The 13712-nt window shown below is 38.5% G+C and overlaps 1 protein-coding gene and 15 non-coding genes across 16 annotated transcripts in view; 9 read left to right on the top strand and 7 right to left on the bottom strand.

Moving 5' to 3' along the window:
- The window catches only part of LOC141160962 (dehydrogenase/reductase SDR family member 7B-like), a 146551-nt gene that overhangs the window by 74578 nt on the left and 58261 nt on the right, over positions 1-13712 (bottom strand). The gene's annotated exons all lie outside the window — the stretch shown is intronic.
- On the bottom strand, positions 514-587 carry TRNAT-AGU (transfer RNA threonine (anticodon AGU)). The gene has a single exon. It is a non-coding gene; the product is annotated as a tRNA-Thr (tRNA).
- On the bottom strand, positions 1817-1890 carry TRNAT-AGU (transfer RNA threonine (anticodon AGU)). Its single transcript has one exon. It is a non-coding gene; the product is annotated as a tRNA-Thr (tRNA).
- On the top strand, positions 2474-2556 carry TRNAS-GCU (transfer RNA serine (anticodon GCU)). Its single transcript has one exon. It is a non-coding gene; the product is annotated as a tRNA-Ser (tRNA).
- TRNAS-GCU (transfer RNA serine (anticodon GCU)) lies at positions 3776-3857 on the top strand. The gene has a single exon. It is a non-coding gene; the product is annotated as a tRNA-Ser (tRNA).
- TRNAS-GCU (transfer RNA serine (anticodon GCU)) lies at positions 5086-5168 on the top strand. The gene has a single exon. It is a non-coding gene; the product is annotated as a tRNA-Ser (tRNA).
- Positions 5739-5812, bottom strand: TRNAT-AGU (transfer RNA threonine (anticodon AGU)). The gene has a single exon. It is a non-coding gene; the product is annotated as a tRNA-Thr (tRNA).
- Positions 6388-6470, top strand: TRNAS-GCU (transfer RNA serine (anticodon GCU)). Its single transcript has one exon. It is a non-coding gene; the product is annotated as a tRNA-Ser (tRNA).
- Positions 7041-7114, bottom strand: TRNAT-AGU (transfer RNA threonine (anticodon AGU)). Its single transcript has one exon. It is a non-coding gene; the product is annotated as a tRNA-Thr (tRNA).
- TRNAS-GCU (transfer RNA serine (anticodon GCU)) lies at positions 7690-7771 on the top strand. The gene has a single exon. It is a non-coding gene; the product is annotated as a tRNA-Ser (tRNA).
- Positions 9000-9082, top strand: TRNAS-GCU (transfer RNA serine (anticodon GCU)). Its single transcript has one exon. It is a non-coding gene; the product is annotated as a tRNA-Ser (tRNA).
- On the bottom strand, positions 9653-9726 carry TRNAT-AGU (transfer RNA threonine (anticodon AGU)). The gene has a single exon. It is a non-coding gene; the product is annotated as a tRNA-Thr (tRNA).
- Positions 10302-10384, top strand: TRNAS-GCU (transfer RNA serine (anticodon GCU)). The gene has a single exon. It is a non-coding gene; the product is annotated as a tRNA-Ser (tRNA).
- On the bottom strand, positions 10955-11028 carry TRNAT-AGU (transfer RNA threonine (anticodon AGU)). The gene has a single exon. It is a non-coding gene; the product is annotated as a tRNA-Thr (tRNA).
- On the top strand, positions 11604-11685 carry TRNAS-GCU (transfer RNA serine (anticodon GCU)). The gene has a single exon. It is a non-coding gene; the product is annotated as a tRNA-Ser (tRNA).
- On the top strand, positions 12906-12987 carry TRNAS-GCU (transfer RNA serine (anticodon GCU)). The gene has a single exon. It is a non-coding gene; the product is annotated as a tRNA-Ser (tRNA).

Below are 13712 nucleotides of genomic sequence, written 5' to 3'. Positions count from 1 at the left end.
TATACTTCAAGCATGAAAGTTGATTCTTTTCTCTTTCAAGAAAGCTGCTATAGTCCTATCGTCTGGTTTCTACTTGTTCATGCAGGCAAGTTGGCTGTGTAGTTAAGATGATACATTAACAATGCAGTTAAGAGATTGAGCTATGCATGCATGGCTTTGAACTCAATCTGTCCTATTTCTTTTCTGATTCTTTTAAGTTTCCAGCTCAAGGTTTTATTTTCTGCCCAAGCAATGAATTCTTCAAACATGAAAGTTTAAATCTTCTACCATTCAAGAAGGCTGCTATCAAACTTTGCTTAGAGAGTCAGATACGTAAGGAGGAAGCATTTCAAAATAGTAAAATAAAATCCTCTGGTTTCACTTTTTTCATGCTTGATTCCATCTTTCTTCCTCTTTAGCACTTATAGCAGATTCTTACTCCCACTATTGCACTATCACAGAGACTTAGCAAAGGCCAATTTGATGTTATCCCACTATGAGGATAGAAAGCTTCATACTGAGAAGATGAAAAGAAGGCACTGCTGAAATTTGAATTCAGGATCTCCTGTTTACTAGACAGGCGCTTTAACCATCTAAGCCACAGCACCACAAGCTGGTGAGGACGGGAAAGCCAGGGAAGATTTAGTCACTAATCGATAATTTCAAGTGGTTAATTGAGCAAAACAACATTGAGCTTCAGTTCCATTCCACGCACAGCAGAAGCATTGAATAAGATGTCGCTCTCAGTCATGGCAATTAAGAAACCGAGTATTTTTTGAAGAGCATTCTCGAATAGGACCATGACAAATTTGCAGAATGCGACAGAAGTTGTATCGAGAACAAGGGCTTGGGATTTGAAGTTCCATAATTAAATGATCCATCTTTTATCACAGCTGGAAATTGGGACTTGTTTTGCTTCCCAGTCATGAGACAGAATTGAAAGAATGCCACTGCAGTGCCAAAAGTAGAAACAATTAGGATTGATTGATAAGTTGCTATTAAAACCCTTTGCACTGGTTCATTTCTGATAAGGTTTGTCCTAATCTAACTTTAGACAATAGATACTCTAGGAGATGAGATGAGGCCACACTGCCAAAAGCTTTTATACAATCTTCAGCAAAAACACCCTGACAGCTTAAAATCCTCATGAGATCGTACCTCCTAATTTAGACTTGGTCATGTAGACGAGGTGGCCGAGTGGTTAAGGCAATTGACTGCTAAACCATTGTGCTCTGCATGCATGGGTTTGAATCCCATCCTCGTTGGTATAATCTGATTCTTTCCTTTTGACAAGATTGGCTTTTATTTTTAGGCAAAATGGTGTATACTTCAAGCATGAAAGTTGAATCTTTTCTCTTTCAAGAAAGCTGCTATAGTCCTATCGTCTGGTTTCTACATGTTCATGCAGGCAAGTTGGCTGTGTAGTTAAGATGATACATTAACAATGCAGTTAAGAGATTGAGCTATGCATGCATGGCTTTGAATTCAATCTGTCCTATTTCTTTTCTGATTCTTTTAAGTTTCCAGCTCAAGGTTTTATTTTCTGCCCAAGCAATGAATTCTTCAAACATGAAAGTTTAAATCTTCTACCATTCAAGAAGGCTGCTATCAAACTTTGCTTAGAGAGTCAGATACGTAAGGAGGAGGCATTTCAAAATAGTAAAATAAAATCCACTGGTTTTACTTTTTTCATGCTTGATTCCATCTTTCTTCCTCTTTAGCACTTATAGCAGATTCTTACTCCCACTATTGCACTATCACAGAGAATTAGCAAAAGGCCAATTTGATGTTATCCCAATATGAGGATAGAAAGCTTCATACTGAGAAGATGAAAAGAAGGCACTGCAGAGATTTGAACTCAGGATCTCCTGTTTACTAGACAGGTGCTTTAACCAACTAAGCCACAGCACCACAAGCTGATGAGGATGGGAAAGCCAGGGAAGATTTAGTAACTAATCGATAATTTCAAGTGGTTAATTGAGCAAAACAACATTGAGCTTCAGTTCCATTCCACGCACAGCAGAAGCATTGAATAAGATGTCGCTCTCAGTCATGGCAATTAAGAAACTAAGTCATTTTTGAAGAGCATTCTCGAAAAGGACAATGACAAATTTGCAGAATGCGACAGAAGCTGTATCAAGGACAAGGGCTTGGGATTTGAAGTTCCATAATTAAATGATCCATCTTTTATCACAGCTGGAAATTGGGACTTGTTTTGATTCCCAGTCATGAGACAGAATAGACAGATTGAAAGAATGCCACTGCAGTGCCAAAAGTAGAAACAATTGAGAATGATCGATAAGTTGCTATTAAAACCCATTGCACTGGTTCATTTCTGATAAGGTTTGTCCTAATCTAACTTTAGACAATAGATACTCTAGGAGATGAGATGAGGCCACACTGCCAAAAGCCTTTATACAATCTTCAGCAAAAACACCCTGACAGCTTAAAATCCTCATGAGATCTTACCTCCTAATTTAGACTTTGTCATGTACACGAGGTGGCCGAGTGGTTAAGGCGATGGACTGCTAATCCATTGTGCTCTGCACGCATGGGTTTGAATCCCATCCTCGTTGATATAATCTGATTCTTTCCCTTTGACAAGATTGGCTTTTATTTTTAGGCAAAATGGTGTATACTTCAAGCATGAAAGTTGATTCTTTTCTCTTTCAAGAAAGCTGCTATAGTCCTATCTTCTGGTTTCTACTTGTTCATGCAGGCAAGTTGGCTGTGTAGTTAAGATGATACATTAACAATGCAGTTAAGAGATTGAGCTATGCATGCATGGCTTTGAATTCAATCTGTCCTATTTCTTTTCTGATTCTTTTAAGTTTCCAGCTCAAGGTTTTATTTTCTGCCCAAGCAATGAATTCTTCAAACATGAAAGTTTAAATCTTCTACCATTCAAGAAGGCTGCTATCAAACTTTGCTTAGAGAGTCAGATACGTAAGGAGGAGGCATTTCAAAATAGTAAAATAAAATCCACTGGTTTTACTTTTTTCATGCTTGATTCCATATTTCTGCCTCTTTAGCACTTATAGCAGATTCTTACTCCCACTATTGCACTATCACAGAGACTTAGCAAAGGCCAATTTGATGTTATCCCACTATCAGGATAGAAAGCTTCATACTGAGAAGATGAAAAGAAGGCACTGCTGAAATTTGAATTCAGGATCTCCTGTTTACTAGACAGGCGCTTTAACAAACTAAGCCACAGCACCACAAGCTGGTGAGGACGGGAAAGCCAGGGAAGATTTAGTCACTAATCGATAATTTCAAGTGGTTAATTGAGCAAAACAACATTGAGCTTCAGTTCCATTCCACGCACAGCAGAAGCATTGAATAAGATGTCGCTCTCAGTCATGGCAATTAAGAAACCGAGTATTTTTTGAAGAGCATTCTCGAATAGGACCATGACAAATTTGCAGAATGCGACAGAAGCTGTATCGAGAACAAGGGCTTGGGATTTGAAGTTCCATAATTAAATGATCCATCTTTTATCACAGCTGGAAATTGGGACTTGTTTTGCTTCCCAGTCATGAGACAGAATTGAAAGAATGCCACTGCAGTGCCAAAAGTAGAAACAATTAGGAATGATTGATAAGTTGCTATTAAAACCCTTTGCACTGGTTCATTTCTGATAAGGTTTGTCCTAATCTAACTTTAGACAATAGATACTCTAGGAGATGAGATGAGGCCACACTGCCAAAAGCCTTTATACAATCTTCAGCAAAAACACCCTGACAGCTTAAAATCCTCATGAGATCGTACCTCCTAATTTAGACTTGGTCATGTAGATGAGGTGGCCGAGTGGTTAAGGCAATTGACTGCTAATCCATTGTGCTCTGCATGCATGGGTTCGAATCCCATCCTCGTTGGTATAATCTGATTCTTTCCCTTTGACAAGATTGGCTTTCATTTTTAGGCAAAATGGTGTATACTTCAAGCATAAAAGTTGATTCTTTTCTCTTTCAAGAAAGTTGCTATAGTCCTATCGTCTGGTTTCTACTTGTTCATGCAGGCAAGTTGGCTGTGTAGTTAAGATGATACATTAACAATGCAGTTAAGAGATTGAGCTATGCATGCATGGCTTTGAACTCAATCTGTCCTATTTCTTTTCTGATTCTTTTAAGTTTCCAGCTCAAGGTTTTATTTTCTGCCCAAGCAATGAATTCTTCAAACATGAAAGTTTAAATCTTCTACCATTCAAGAAGGCTGCTATCAAACTTTGCTTAGAGAGTCAGATACGTAAGGAGGAAGCATTTCAAAATAGTAAAATAAAATCCTCTGGTTTCACTTTTTTCATGCTTGATTCCATCTTTCTTCCTCTTTAGCACTTATAGCAGATTCTTACTCCCAATATTGCACTATCACAGAGACTTAGCAAAGGCCAATTTGATGTTATCCCACTATGAGTATAGAAAGCTTCATACTGAGAAGATAAAAAGAAGGCACTGCTGAAATTTGAACTCAGGATCTCCTGTTTACTAGACAGGCGCTTTAACCAACTAAGCCACTGCATCACAAGCTGGTGAGGACGGGAAAGCCAGGGAAGATTTAGTCACTAATCGATAATTTCAAGTGGTTAATTGAGCAAAACAACATTGAGCTTCAGTTCCATTCCACGCACAGCAGAAGCATTGAATAAGATGTCGCTCTCAGTCATGGCAATTAAGAAACCGAGTATTTTTTGAAGAGCATTCTCGAATAGGACCATGACAAATTTGCAGAATGCGACAGAAGCTGTATCAAGGACAAGGGCTTGGGATTTGAAGTTCCATAATTAAATGATCCATCTTTTATCACAGCTGGAAATTGGGACTTGTTTTGCTTCCCAGTCATGAGACAGAATAGACAGATTGAAAGAATGCCACTGCAGTGCCAAAAGTAGAAACAATTGAGAATGATTGATAAGTTGCTATTAAAACCCATTGCACTGGTTCATTTCTGATAAGGTTTGTCCTAATCTAACTTTAGACAATAGATACTCTAGGAGATGAGATGAGGCCACACTGCCAAAAGCCTTTATACAATCTTCAGCAAAAACACCCTGACAGCTTAAAATCCTCATGAGATCTTACCTCCTAATTTAGACTTCATCATGTACACGAGGTGGCCGAGTGGTTAAGGCGATGGACTGCTAATCCATTGTGCTCTGCACGCATGGGTTTGAATCCCATCCTCGTTGATATAATCTGATTCTTTCCCTTTGACAAGATTGGCTATCATTTTTAGGCAAAATGGTGTATACTTCAAGCATGAAAGTTGATTCTTTTCTCTTTCAAGAAAGCTGCTATAGTCCTATCTTCTGGTTTCTACTTGTTCATGCAGGCAAGTTGGCTGTGTAGTTAAGATGATACATTAACAATTCAGTTAAGAGATTGAGCTATGCATGCATGGCTTTGAATTCAATCTGTCCTATTTCTTTTCTGATTCTTTTAAGTTTCCAGCTCAAGGTTTTATTTTCTGCCCAAGCAATGAATTCTTCAAACATGAAAGTTTAAATCTTCTACCATTCAAGAAGGCTGCTATCAAACTTTGCTTAGAGAGTCAGATACGTAAGGAGGAGGCATTTCAAAATAGTAAAATAAAATCCACTGGTTTTACTTTTTTCATGCTTGATTCCATATTTCTTCCTCTTTAGCACTTATAGCAGATTCTTACTCCCACTATTGCACTATCACAGAGACTTAGCAAAGGCCAATTTGATGTTATCCCACTATGAGGATAGAAAGCTTCATACTGAGAAGATGAAAAGAAGGCACTGCTGAAATTTGAATTCAGGATCTCCTGTTTACTAGACAGGCGCTTTAACCATCTAAGCCACAGCACCACAAGCTGGTGAGGACGGGAAAGCCAGGGAAGATTTAGTCACTAATCGATAATTTCAAGTGGTTAATTGAGCAAAACAACATTGAGCTTCAGTTCCATTCCACGCACAGCAGAAGCATTGAATAAGATGTCGCTCTCAGTCATGGCAATTAAGAAACCGAGTATTTTTTGAAGAGCATTCTCGAATAGGACCATGACAAATTTGCAGAATGCGACAGAAGTTGTATCGAGAACAAGGGCTTGGGATTTGAAGTTCCATAATTAAATGATCCATCTTTTATCACAGCTGGAAATTGGGACTTGTTTTGCTTCCCAGTCATGAGACAGAATTGAAAGAATGCCACTGCAGTGCCAAAAGTAGAAACAATTAGGATTGATTGATAAGTTGCTATTAAAACCCTTTGCACTGGTTCATTTCTGATAAGGTTTGTCCTAATCTAACTTTAGACAATAGATACTCTAGGAGATGAGATGAGGCCACACTGCCAAAAGCTTTTATACAATCTTCAGCAAAAACACCCTGACAGCTTAAAATCCTCATGAGATCGTACCTCCTAATTTAGACTTTGTCATGTACACGAGGTGGCCGAGTGGTTAAGGCGATGGACTGCTAATCCATTGTGCTCTGCACGCATGGGTTTGAATCCCATCCTCGTTGATATAATCTGATTCTTTCCCTTTGACAACATTGGCTTTCATTTTTAGGCAAAATGGTGTATACTTCAAGCATGAAAGTTGATTCTTTTCTCTTTCAAGAAAGCTGCTATAGTCCTATCTTCTGGTTTCTACTTGTTCATGCAGGCAAGTTGGCTGTGTAGTTAAGATGATACATTAACAATGCAGTTAAGAGATTGAGCTATGCATGCATGGCTTTGAATTCAATCTGTCCTATTTCTTTTCTGATTCTTTTAAGTTTCCAGCTCAAGGTTTTATTTTCTGCCCAAGCAATGAATTCTTCAAACATGAAAGTTTAAATCTTCTACCATTCAAGAAGGCTGCTATCAAACTTTGCTTAGAGAGTCAGATACGTAAGGAGGAGGCATTTCAAAATAGTAAAATAAAATCCACTGGTTTTACTTTTTTCATGCTTAATTCCATATTTCTGCCTCTTTAGCACTTATAGCAGATTCTTACTCCCACTATTGCACTATCACAGAGACTTAGCAAAGGCCAATTTGATGTTATCCCACTATGAGGATAGAAAGCTTCATACTGAGAAGATGAAAAGAAGGCACTGCTGAAATTTGAATTCAGGATCTCCTGTTTACTAGACAGGCGCTTTAACCAACTAAGCCACAGCACCACAAGCTGGTGAGGACGGGAAAGCCAGGGAAGATTTAGTCACTAATCGATAATTTCAAGTGGTTAATTGAGCAAAACAACATTGAGCTTCAGTTCCATTCCACGCACAGCAGAAGCATTGAATAAGATGTCGCTCTCAGTCATGGCAATTAAGAAACCGAGTATTTTTTGAAGAGCATTCTCGAATAGGACCATGACAAATTTGCAGAATGCGACAGAAGCTGTATCGAGAACAAGGGCTTGGGATTTGAAGTTCCATAATTAAATGATCCATCTTTTATCACAGCTGGAAATTGGGACTTGTTTTGCTTCCCAGTTATGAGACAGAATTGAAAGAATGCCACTGCAGTGCCAAAAGTAGAAACAATTAGGAATGATTGATAAGTTGCTATTAAAACCCTTTGCACTGGTTCATTTCTGATAAGGTTTGTCCTAATCTAACTTTAGACAATAGATACTCTAGGAGATGAGATGAGGCCACACTGCCAAAAGCCTTTATACAATCTTCAGCAAAAACACCCTGACAGCTTAAAATCCTCATGAGATCGTACCTCCTAATTTAGACTTGGTCATGTAGACGAGGTGGCCGAGTGGTTAAGGCAATTGACTGCTAATCCATTGTGCTCTGCATGCATGGGTTCGAATCCCATCCTCGTTGGTATAATCTGATTCTTTCCCTTTGACAAGATTGGCTTTCATTTTTAGGCAAAATGGTGTATACTTCAAGCATGAAAGTTGATTTTTTTCTCTTTCAAGAAAGCTGCTATAGTCCTATCGTCTGGTTTCTACTTGTTCATGCAGGCAAGTTGGCTGTGTAGTTAAGATGATACATTAACAATGCAGTTAAGAGATTGAGCTATGCATGCATGGCTTTGAACTCAATCTGTCCTATTTCTTTTCTGATTCTTTTAAGTTTCCAGCTCAAGGTTTTATTTTCTGCCCAAGCAATGAATTCTTCAAACATGAAAGTTTAAATCTTCTACCATTCAAGAAGGCTGCTATCAAACTTTGCTTAGAGAGTCAGATACGTAAGGAGGAGGCATTTCAAAATAGTAAAATAAAATCCTCTGGTTTCACTTTTTTCATGCTTGATTCCATCTTTCTTCCTCTTTAGCACTTATAGCAGATTCTTACTCCCAATATTGCACTATCACAGAGACTTAGCAAAGGCCAATTTGATGTTATCCCACTATGAGTATAGAAAGCTTCATACTGAGAAGATAAAAAGAAGGCACTGCTGAAATTTGAACTCAGGATCTCCTGTTTACTAGACAGGCGCTTTAACCAACTAAGCCACTGCATCACAAGCTGGTGAGGACGGGAAAGCCAGGGAAGATTTAGTCACTAATCGATAATTTCAAGTGGTTAATTGAGCAAAACAACATTGAGCTTCAGTTCCATTCCACGCACAGCAGAAGCATTGAATAAGATGTCGCTCTCAGTCATGGCAATTAAGAAACCGAGTATTTTTTGAAGAGCATTCTCGAATAGGACCATGACAAATTTGCAGAATGCGACAGAAGCTGTATCAAGGACAAGGGCTTGGGATTTGAAGTTCCATAATTAAATGATCCATCTTTTATCACAGCTGGAAATTGGGACTTGTTTTGCTTCCCAGTCATGAGACAGAATAGACAGATTGAAAGAATGCCACTGCAGTGCCAAAAGTAGAAACAATTGAGAATGATTGATAAGTTGCTATTAAAACCCATTGCACTGGTTCATTTCTGATAAGGTTTGTCCTAATCTAACTTTAGACAATAGATACTCTAGGAGATGAGATGAGGCCACACTGCCAAAAGCCTTTATACAATCTTCAGCAAAAACACCCTGACAGCTTAAAATCCTCATGAGATCTTACCTCCTAATTTAGACTTCATCATGTACACGAGGTGGCCGAGTGGTTAAGGCGATGGACTGCTAATCCATTGTGCTCTGCACGCATGGGTTTGAATCCCATCCTCGTTGATATAATCTGATTCTTTCCCTTTGACAAGATTGGCTATCATTTTTAGGCAAAATGGTGTATACTTCAAGCATGAAAGTTGATTCTTTTCTCTTTCAAGAAAGCTGCTATAGTCCTATCTTCTGGTTTCTACTTGTTCATGCAGGCAAGTTGGCTGTGTAGTTAAGATGATACATTAACAATTCAGTTAAGAGATTGAGCTATGCATGCATGGCTTTGAATTCAATCTGTCCTATTTCTTTTCTGATTCTTTTAAGTTTCCAGCTCAAGGTTTTATTTTCTGCCCAAGCAATGAATTCTTCAAACATGAAAGTTTAAATCTTCTACCATTCAAGAAGGCTGCTATCAAACTTTGCTTAGAGAGTCAGATACGTAAGGAGGAGGCATTTCAAAATAGTAAAATAAAATCCACTGGTTTTACTTTTTTCATGCTTGATTCCATATTTCTTCCTCTTTAGCACTTATAGCAGATTCTTACTCCCACTATTGCACTATCACAGAGACTTAGCAAAGGCCAATTTGATGTTATCCCACTATGAGGATAGAAAGCTTCATACTGAGAAGATGAAAAGAAGGCACTGCTGAAATTTGAATTCAGGATCTCCTGTTTACTAGACAGGCGCTTTAACCATCTAAGCCACAGCACCACAAGCTGGTGAGGACGGGAAAGCCAGGGAAGATTTAGTCACTAATCGATAATTTCAAGTGGTTAATTGAGCAAAACAACATTGAGCTTCAGTTCCATTCCACGCACAGCAGAAGCATTGAATAAGATGTCGCTCTCAGTCATGGCAATTAAGAAACCGAGTATTTTTTGAAGAGCATTCTCGAATAGGACCATGACAAATTTGCAGAATGCGACAGAAGTTGTATCGAGAACAAGGGCTTGGGATTTGAAGTTCCATAATTAAATGATCCATCTTTTATCACAGCTGGAAATTGGGACTTGTTTTGCTTCCCAGTCATGAGACAGAATTGAAAGAATGCCACTGCAGTGCCAAAAGTAGAAACAATTAGGATTGATTGATAAGTTGCTATTAAAACCCTTTGCACTGGTTCATTTCTGATAAGGTTTGTCCTAATCTAACTTTAGACAATAGATACTCTAGGAGATGAGATGAGGCCACACTGCCAAAAGCTTTTATACAATCTTCAGCAAAAACACCCTGACAGCTTAAAATCCTCATGAGATCGTACCTCCTAATTTAGACTTTGTCATGTACACGAGGTGGCCGAGTGGTTAAGGCGATGGACTGCTAATCCATTGTGCTCTGCACGCATGGGTTTGAATCCCATCCTCGTTGATATAATCTGATTCTTTCCCTTTGACAAGATTGGCTTTCATTTTTAGGCAAAATGGTGTATACTTCAAGCATGAAAGTTGATTCTTTTCTCTTTCAAGAAAGCTGCTATAGTCCTATCTTCTGGTTTCTACTTGTTCATGCAGGCAAGTTGGCTGTGTAGTTAAGATGATACATTAACAATGCAGTTAAGAGATTGAGCTATGCATGCATGGCTTTGAATTCAATCTGTCCTATTTCTTTTCTGATTCTTTTAAGTTTCCAGCTCAAGGTTTTATTTTCTGCCCAAGCAATGAATTCTTCAAACATGAAAGTTTAAATCTTCTACCATTCAAGAAGGCTGCTATCAAACTTTGCTTAGAGAGTCAGATACGTAAGGAGGAGGCATTTCAAAATAGTAAAATAAAATCCACTGGTTTTACTTTTTTCATGCTTAATTCCATATTTCTGCCTCTTTAGCACTTATAGCAGATTCTTACTCCCACTATTGCACTATCACAGAGACTTAGCAAAGGCCAATTTGATGTTATCCCACTATGAGGATAGAAAGCTTCATACTGAGAAGATGAAAAGAAGGCACTGCTGAAATTTGAATTCAGGATCTCCTGTTTACTAGACAGGCGCTTTAACCAACTAAGCCACAGCACCACAAGCTGGTGAGGACGGGAAAGCCAGGGAAGATTTAGTCACTAATCGATAATTTCAAGTGGTTAATTGAGCAAAACAACATTGAGCTTCAGTTCCATTCCACGCACAGCAGAAGCATTGAATAAGATGTCGCTCTCAGTCATGGCAATTAAGAAACCGAGTATTTTTTGAAGAGCATTCTCGAATAGGACCATGACAAATTTGCAGAATGCGACAGAAGCTGTATCGAGAACAAGGGCTTGGGATTTGAAGTTCCATAATTAAATGATCCATCTTTTATCACAGCTGGAAATTGGGACTTGTTTTGCTTCCCAGTTATGAGACAGAATTGAAAGAATGCCACTGCAGTGCCAAAAGTAGAAACAATTAGGAATGATTGATAAGTTGCTATTAAAACCCTTTGCACTGGTTCATTTCTGATAAGGTTTGTCCTAATCTAACTTTAGACAATAGATACTCTAGGAGATGAGATGAGGCCACACTGCCAAAAGCCTTTATACAATCTTCAGCAAAAACACCCTGACAGCTTAAAATCCTCATGAGATCGTACCTCCTAATTTAGACTTGGTCATGTAGACGAGGTGGCCGAGTGGTTAAGGCAATTGACTGCTAATCCATTGTGCTCTGCATGCATGGGTTCGAATCCCATCCTCGTTGGTATAATCTGATTCTTTCCCTTTGACAAGATTGGCTTTCATTTTTAGGCAAAATGGTGTATACTTCAAGCATGAAAGTTGATTTTTTTCTCTTTCAAGAAAGCTGCTATAGTCCTATCGTCTGGTTTCTACTTGTTCATGCAGGCAAGTTGGCTGTGTAGTTAAGATGATACATTAACAATGCAGTTAAGAGATTGAGCTATGCATGCATGGCTTTGAACTCAATCTGTCCTATTTCTTTTCTGATTCTTTTAAGTTTCCAGCTCAAGGTTTTATTTTCTGCCCAAGCAATGAATTCTTCAAACATGAAAGTTTAAATCTTCTACCATTCAAGAAGGCTGCTATCAAACTTTGCTTAGAGAGTCAGATACGTAAGGAGGAGGCATTTCAAAATAGTAAAATAAAATCCTCTGGTTTCACTTTTTTCATGCTTGATTCCATCTTTCTTCCTCTTTAGCACTTATAGCAGATTCTTACTCCCAATATTGCACTATCACAGAGACTTAGCAAAGGCCAATTTGATGTTATCCCACTATGAGTATAGAAAGCTTCATACTGAGAAGATAAAAAGAAGGCACTGCTGAAATTTGAACTCAGGATCTCCTGTTTACTAGAGAGGCGCTTTAACCAACTAAGCCACTGCATCACAAGCTGGTGAGGACGGGAAAGCCAGGGAAGATTTAGTCACTAATCGATAATTTCAAGTGGTTAATTGAGCAAAACAACATTGAGCTTCAGTTCCATTCCACGCACAGCAGAAGCATTGAATAAGATGTCGCTCTCAGTCATGGCAATTAAGAAACCGAGTATTTTTTGAAGAGCATTCTCGAATAGGACCATGACAAATTTGCAGAATGCGACAGAAGCTGTATCGAGAACAAGGGCTTGGGATTTGAAGTTCCATAATTAAATGATCCATCTTTTATCACAGCTGGAAATTGGGACTTGTTTTGCTTCCCAGTCATGAGACAGAATTGAAAGAATGCCACTGCAGTGCCAAAAGTAGAAACAATTAGGAATGATTGATAAGTTGCTATTAAAACCCTTTGCACTGGTTCATTTATGATAAGGTTTGTCCTAATCTAACTTTAGACAATAGATACTCTAGGAGATGAGATGAGGCCACACTGCCAAAAGCCTTTATACAATCTTCAGCAAAAACACCCTGACAGCTTAAAATCCTCATGAGATCTTACCTCCTAATTTAGACTTGGTCATGTAGACGAGGTGGCCGAGTGGTTAAGGCAATTGACTGCTAATCCATTGTGCTCTGCATGCATGGGTTCGAATCCCATCCTCGTTGGTATAATCTGATTATTTCCCTTTGACAAGATTGGCTTTCATTTTTAGGCAAAATGGTGTATACTTCAAGCATAAAAGTTGATTCTTTTCTCTTTCAAGAAAGTTGCTATAGTCCTATCGTCTGGTTTCTACTTGTTCATGCAGGCAAGTTGGCTGTGTAGTTAAGATGATACATTAACAATGCAGTTAAGAGATTGAGCTATGCATGCATGGCTTTGAACTCAATCTGTCCTATTTCTTTTCTGATTCTTTTAAGTTTCCAGCTCAAGGTTTTATTTTCTGCCCAAGCAATGAATTCTTCAAACATGAAAGTTTAAATCTTCTACCATTCAAGAAGGCTGCTATCAAACTTTGCTTAGAGAGTCAGATACGTAAGGAGGAAGCATTTCAAAATAGTAAAATAAAATCCTCTGGTTTCACTTTTTTCATGCTTGATTCCATCTTTCTTCCTCTTTAGCACTTATAGCAGATTCTTACTCCCAATATTGCACTATCACAGAGACTTAGCAAAGGCCAATTTGATGTTATCCCACTATGAGTATAGAAAGCTTCATACTGAGAAGATAAAAAGAAGGCACTGCTGAAATTTGAACTCAGGATCTCCTGTTTACTAGACAGGCGCTTTAACCAACTAAGCCACTGCATCACAAGCTGGTGAGGACGGGAAAGCCAGGGAAGATTTAGTCACTAATCGATAATTTAAAGTGGTTAATTGAGCAAAACAAC

This window comes from Phyllobates terribilis, unplaced genomic scaffold (assembly GCF_046119375.1).
Source record: "Phyllobates terribilis strain yellow unplaced genomic scaffold, ASM4611937v1 Scaffold_9__5_contigs__length_417890890, whole genome shotgun sequence".
In the NCBI taxonomy this organism is placed as follows: domain Eukaryota; kingdom Metazoa; phylum Chordata; class Amphibia; order Anura; family Dendrobatidae; genus Phyllobates; species Phyllobates terribilis.
This window is presented reverse-complemented; position numbering and strand designations above follow the sequence as displayed.